This window comes from Cupressus sempervirens, chromosome 1 (genome assembly GCF_028749045.1).
Source record: "Cupressus sempervirens isolate cs-2001-9-10 chromosome 1, ASM2874904v1, whole genome shotgun sequence".
NCBI lineage: Eukaryota > Viridiplantae > Streptophyta > Pinopsida > Cupressales > Cupressaceae > Cupressus > Cupressus sempervirens.
Window position 1 is genome coordinate 696803671 of NC_143118.1, and position 7642 is coordinate 696811312.

A 7642-nucleotide genomic window follows, 5' to 3' on the forward strand; every position below is an offset into this window, starting at 1 on the left:
TAAAGATTAATTCATGTTGCAGGATATTAATGGTGTTCCAAAGTTCGTATGGAAGGATTTGGAAAATGTCTCTATTTCAAAGGAGGATAAGCTCATGTTAAGGGTATGTGTAGGACCATGGTGGGAAAAAAATTTGCAATATGAAAAAAAATTACTTTTCATCCAAATTTGATGAAATGAAAAGGGTTTTCCTTAAGGACATTATTATCTTTCCATTGATATTATTGCTGTCAAATTATGAGTTCAGTAAGTAATTATTACTTTTTTTCAAATGGAGATACCTATAAAGTGTTGATTTACATAATTATTGAAAAAAAATTATAACTTTCAAATGATATAATATTTTTCAAAATCCAAAAGATGTGTCACATTCTATGTGCTTCCTACTATGAGGAAACCAAAAATGAATCTTTATTTTACATAGGTTTGAATGAGTTAAGGTGATTAGACACAAGAGTTTTTTTTTTTTTCAAAAAATGTTATGTTGGAAAATTAAAAATTAATTATTTACTTGGAATAAAATTACAAAAAAAATTGCATCACATTCAGGTATGAGTCTACTTCTTATGTCTAGAATCTTAAAACAAAATTATCATTTGATTGTGATTAAGCTAGTCAAACATACACCTACTTCTATTTATTCCTTAAAAAATTGTACTTTTGAATTGAAATTATAAATTTACAGAAATTAAGTAATTTTTTAATCACAAAAGGGCTATAATTTTAGAAATTATGTTCAATTTACTATAGACTCTATTTTTACAAATTTTTGATATAAGGTTCATGTAACTAGTTCAAGATTTCACATCAAGGTGAGTAACATTGATGTCCTAAATTTTTATTGTCACTTAAGGCTCTAGTTTAACCCATATTGATCCTACACATACCATTAAATAAAGTATCATAGTAGAGAACTTTGCATATTAATAATGAGGGAGATAGACTGGTTTCAGCTAGAAGTAATAATTGGAGATACTCAGTCAAAGAAGACTATAAATCATTAGTGTGAGGAATAAATTTGGGGGGTAAGAAGGAGTCAAATTTTTCCTTATAGGATTTTGTGTTACCAAAAGTGGGGGCTTTCTTGTGGAAAGCATTATAGAACAGAATCCTTACTAGTGACAGGCTCCAGAGGTTGGACATAACGAATAGATTTCCATGTGTCCTATGTGGTAAGGTTTTGGAGTATGACAATCATTTTCTATTGAATAGTCATTTTTCTCAAGTATGTTAGAAATGGGCTATTCATAAACTAGGTTGGAGTGACCCTTACCTAGAATCTATGTTTCATATATTGACTAGGTGGCCTTTTCTAGACAAGGGCTCCTTCTTTGTAGAGATATGTAGTATTGTTCCATTAGCAGTAGTTTGGAGCTTATGATTGGGATAGGAACAAAAGAATTTTTAGAAAGGAGAGTTTGGAGGTTGAGAAGGTTTCTAAGAAGATTAAAAATTCCATCTTAGAAGCCATTAATTCATATACAATGAGAACTAAATCCCTTTCCCCTGTATTTACTTTAGTTGATAGGGTATGTGCAAGATCATTGTGTGCCAAAAAGTGGAGATGTGAAAAATATGTAGTTTTGAAAAGTCTAAAAGATTTTCAAAATCTTCTTTGAATTTTCTCCCACCTATCCTAATACCAAACCAAAAATTTAATACCTTTCCTTATTAGGTACTCGATTTGAGAACGAGTACCCGATTTGAGAATGGGTATGTGATTTGAGACCTGTTATCCAATTTGAAAATAGGTAACTGATTTGAAAATGGGTACTCGATCTATGCACCAAAATCATGGTACCAAATTCAAATATAAAGGGAGTGGGGACAAATTTTCAAGTTAAATATTGATTAATATTTTCCAAACTCAAAGGTGGGGACCAATTTTGAAGATATATTTTCCTAGTATAATATAGTTATAGCATAATTTGGGGGGGGGGGGGGGGGGGGATTATTATATATAGTTACTAAAATTTATTATTTAGTATTATATAATAATAATTGTTATTTATTATATAATTATTTTATATATAGTTTGTACTTATTATATATTATTATATAATGATATATTATATATATATATATATATATATATATATATTAGTAACCTAAGTTAAAAAACTATATGATGATGTATGTTCCTAGGGGGGCTCCTAGGGACATACATCTTGTGTTCCAAAGAGTCCAAATGGGTCATGGGATACCCTATGACCCCTTTCAACCCATTATACGACAATGTATGTTCCTAAGGATCATAGGATGCCTAGGATCATACATCTTATGTTTCAATGGATAGAAAGGGGTTATAGAGTACCCTATGACCCCTTTCGACCTATTACATGATAACATATGTTCCTAAGGGTCCTATGACCCCTAGAAACATATGTTCTCATGTAATGGTCAAAAGGGGTCATAGGATTCCCTAGGACCCCTTTCTACTCATTAGATTATAAGAGGTATGTCTTTAAGGGTCTTAGGAACCTTAGGAGCATTTATTTTCATGTAATGGGTCCAAAGGGCTCTTTCTACCCATTGGAACACAACATGTATATCCCTTGGGGCCTTAGGACCCCTGGGAAAATATTTTGTCATGTATTTGATTGAAATGGGTCATAGGTTATCCTATGACCCTTTTAACCCATTTGAACACAACATATTTATCCCTATGGGTCCTAGGACCCACAAGAACATATTTTGTCATGCAATGGGTCGAAAGGGGTCATAGGATATCCTTTAACCCCATTTGACCATTAGAACACAACATGTATGTCGCTAGAGGTCCTAGGAACCCTATGAACATATCTTGTCATGTAATGGGTCAAAATGTTTCATGGCATACACTATGGCCACTTTTCACCAATTCAAGCACAAGATGAAGGACCCCTAAGAACATATGTTGTCATGTTATGGGTCGAAAGGGGTCATAGAGTATTCTATGATCCTTTTTGACCTATCAAAACAACATCATGTATGTCCCTAGGGGTTCTAGGACCCCTAGGGGCATACCTAATATGTTTGAATGAGTCAAAAGGGGTTATAGTGTTCTTTATGACCCCATTTGATGCATTAAATGATAACATATATTCATAGGGGTAATGTGTTCAAATGAGCTGAAAGGGGTCATAGAGTACTCCATGACCCATTTCAACATATTATATGACAACATATATTCGTAGGGGTCCTAGGAGCCCTAGGGACATAAATCATATGTTTTAATGGGTCGAAAGGGGTCATAGCGTAACCTATGACCCCATTTGACCCATTAAATGATAATATATCCCTTAGGAACATATAACATGTATTAAAATGAGTCAAAAGGGATCATAGAGTACCCTATGACCCCTTTTGACATATTTCATGACAACATATGTCTTTAGGGATCCTATGATCCCTAGGAACTTATTTTATTTGTTTGAATGGGTTGAAAGGGGTCATAGGATAACCTATGACCCCTTTTAATGCATTTTATGACAACATATGTCGTTAGGGGTCCTAGGACCCCTACGGACTTATTTCATTTGTTTGAGTGGATCAAAAGGGCTCATGGATAACCTATGACCCCTTTTGGCACATTTCATTACAATAAATGTTCCTAGGGGTCTTCGATCCTTTAGGGACCTATTTCAGTTGTTCAAAAGGGTTGAAAGGGTTTATAGGATAAGTTATGACCAATTTTGATACATTTCATGACAACATATGTCCCTAGGGGTCCCAAGACCCTAGAGACCTAATTCATTTGTTTGAATGGGTTGAAACGGGTCATAGGATAAATTTTAACCCCTTTTGAGACATTTCATGACAACATATACCTTTAGGGATCCTAAGATCCCTAAGGACCAATTATACTCATTTATATTGGTCGAAAAGGGTCATAGGATAACTTATGACCCGTTTCAATACATTTCATTACAACATATGTCCTTAGGGGTCCTAAGACCAATAAGGACCTATTTCACTTCTCCAAATGGGTTGAAAGGGGCCACAAGATAATTTGTGACCCCTTTCAACACATTTCATTACAACTTATGTCCCTAAGGCCTCTAGCACTACTATGACCATATTGTAATTGTTCATATGGGTTGAAAGGAGTTAGAGGATAACCTATGACCATTTTCAACACATTTCATGATAACATATGTACCCATAAGGACATATTTTATTTGTTTCAATGCGTTGAAAGGGATCATAGCACAACCTATGACCCCTTTTGACACATTTCATGATAACCTAGGACCTTAAGACCGCTAGGGACATATTGTAATTGTTCATATGGGTTGAAAGGGGTGATAGGATAATCTATAACCCCTTTCGATAAATTTCATCACAACATATGTCCCTAGGGTTCCTAGGATAGCTAGGGACCTATTTCATTTGTTCAAATGGGTCAAAAGGGGTCATAGATTATCCTATGATGCCTTTTGACATTTTTCATGACAACATATGTTCAAGGGGATCCTAGAACTGCTTAGAACCTAATTCATTTGTTGAATGGGTCAAAAAGGGTGATAGGATGACCTATGACCCTTTTGATACATTTGATAACAACATATATACTTAGGGGTCCTAGGATGCCTAGGGAACTAATTTATTTGATCTAGTGGATTGAAAGGGGTCATAGGATAACCTATGACCTCTTTCGATGCATTTAATGATAAAAATATGACCCTAGGGGTCCTAAGGGCCCAAGGGACATATTATAATTGTTCATATGAGTTGAAAGGGGTCATAGAATACTCTAGTACCCCTTTTGACCCATTAAATGACAATATATGTTCCTAGGGGTAATAGGACTCCTTGGGACATACATGATGTGTTTGAAGAGATTGAAAGGGGTCATAGGGTACACTATGGCACCTCTTGTCCCATTATATGACAACATATGTTCTAAGGGATCCTAGGACCCCTAAAACATATGTTCCTAAGGGTCATAGGACCCCTTGGAACATATATCATGTATCCAAATGAGTCAAAAGGGGTCAAAAAGTACCCTCTAACCCATTTTGATCAATTATATAACTGTAAGAATTTGCCTAAGGGAAAAATTCACCAAAGAACTAAGAACTCAAACACAAGAACACAGTAGACCAAAGAAAGAGAGAGTATAATCAGAATGACAATGTATTCAATATGTCATACTTAAAAGTACACTAGGAGTGCCTATATATAAAGGCCTTTGAGATACATTTAGAATGTCTCATAATCAATACCATGATAAGTCATACAACCAAGCACATGTCCACTAGATATGGGTTATCCTCCATTAAGCATGAAAGTAAGTGTGGTGATGAGAGGATAAGCCTACAAGGGTGTGACATGCAAAATAGTGTTGTAGACACCATGTGCTAAAATAGAGTTGTGTACTCCTATGTTGTCTACATGACAACTCAAAAAGGTGCACAAACTCCTAAGTGTCTCACAAATAAAAATAATAAAATAATGCAAAATAATAAACTAATGCATTAACCTAAGTAAAATTAAGTAAGTGTAAATAGTAAAGTACTTATTTACACCAACACCCCCCCTTAAGTGCAACTTAGGGGATTTCCCTTAAGCTTAAAAAACTAGGATGAAGATGCATAATGGGTACTACCTACTAGGCCATTTTAGGTACCCATGTACATAATGAAAATGAAAATTTGCCATAAAGCAGGGAAAGAGGGAAAACCTCATGGAAAAAACCCTCCCAGAAAAAGAGAGATAAATAGGGATGCATCGATGGACGGAGTAATCAAGAATCCCCCATTACAACATACATCCAATATATACATAAGAGAATGAGAGAAGGAAGAGAGATAGAATAGGTTCCCCCCTCCCCAAAAGAAGAATTCGAACAAGTGAAAGTCGCTCCAATGAAGAAGCTGGTTCAAGAATGTAGAAAGGTGTTCCTCCCCTTAGGAAGAAACAATGCCAAAGTTATGGTCGTAAAGATGTATATTGGCCCTGAAACTTGCTCAAGTATCCCTATACTGATGTTGAAGTTCACCCCTTCCAAAAAGAATGAATGCAGATTAGTCAAGGATGTCTATTGAACCTGTTCCACTGAACCATTTGTCTCCTCTACTGACAAAGAGACATTCACTAATTGTTGTTCATAAGGATCCATAATCACACCAACTTGTAAAGATTGATCATGTAGAGAATGGACACAATGGTCAGAGTGAGCCCTTGCAACAACTGTAGAAGAATCACCTTCATCAATGAGAAGATTTAAGTCCTCAAGTCTATCTCCCAAATCAAGTGAAGCTAGAGTTGGAAAAAAAAATGTACAATGCTATGATGCACCTTTCACTATGGCAATGTAAGCATGTGGACTAAACTGATGTGACCTCTCACTGCAACTGTTGATAGAACCCCACGTGTCTGAACCTGTTGAAGCACTATCGTTGGTGTCACTACTAGTTTCCATTGTGTATGATGTGCCGAGATGAGTAGAGGATAAGCTTAGAAAATTTTCCTCAAAATGAACATCCTTCTCCACAAAAATCTCATGTGTCTCTAGATCCATTAGTCTATAAGCCTTCACATTGTCTTCATAACTGATAGAGGTACAAGGCCTAGGTGCCGGTGCCTTGCAACTCTTGGAAGAAAGGTTTTCCCATGCTAGACAACTGAAGACTCTAAGGTGACTCACAACTAGTTTTCTACCACACCATGCCTAAAATGGAGTCTTGACATCTAAGGTTGGATGAGGAGACCTATTAAGTATGTGAGTAGCACTACTAATGGCTTCAACTTCTAGTGTAGGATCGAGACTTTTGGCCTTTATCATACAACTTTTCATGGTCTTGAGAGTCCTAATCCTTATTTTTGCAACATCTGTCTTGTGTAGACTGAATGCTGGTGAGTTTGGAAGATCAATCCCCTCAATTCTGCAAAAGTTCTTAAGTCTTCTGTCAACATATTTGTTCTCATTGTCCACTCTTAGTACTTTGATGGCTTTCTTTGACTTGTGTTCAAAATGAGTCTTGAAATCTTGAAGCTTATGAACCAATTCATTCTTATGATGAAGGAAGAAGACCCAAGTGAATCTCGAAAATTCATCAACGAATGTGAGTACGTAGTGGCCTTGGCTGACTAAAGTCACTGCAAAGGGTCCTAATAATATCATGTGAACTAGCTAAAGAACAACTAGAGCTCGAGAAGACTTCCCTTTATCATACTTCTCTTTGAGATTGATATCCACTAAAAACAATGAGCACTCTCCCTTAGAAAAGTTGATATTAGGTAGACCTTTGACCATATGTTTAGAGCAAAGTTGCTGAAGAAAGCAGAAGTCACGGTGACCAAACTACTCATGCCATAAGTTGATGTTTGAAGTAGAGTGAGTTAAAAAGGCTTGGGAAGGACTCTTAGGCACAAAGTGGGAGAAGAAATAAAGCCTCTTGTCATCATTGACTTTCCCCACTACAAACAAAAAATCATCTTTGAGACTTCACACCATCACTAAATCTAGAAGGGACTCAACTTTATGACCATCTCCAAGGTGAGTGATTTGGTAAACTGATAAGAGATTGGAACTTAGATTTGGAATGTAGAAAACATCCTTGAATTCCCCATTTTCCATTTCCACATGTCCTTTCCCTTCAACTTCCATCTTAGCATAATCTCCCATGAAGATGTGTGGCACCATTGATTGCTTCAA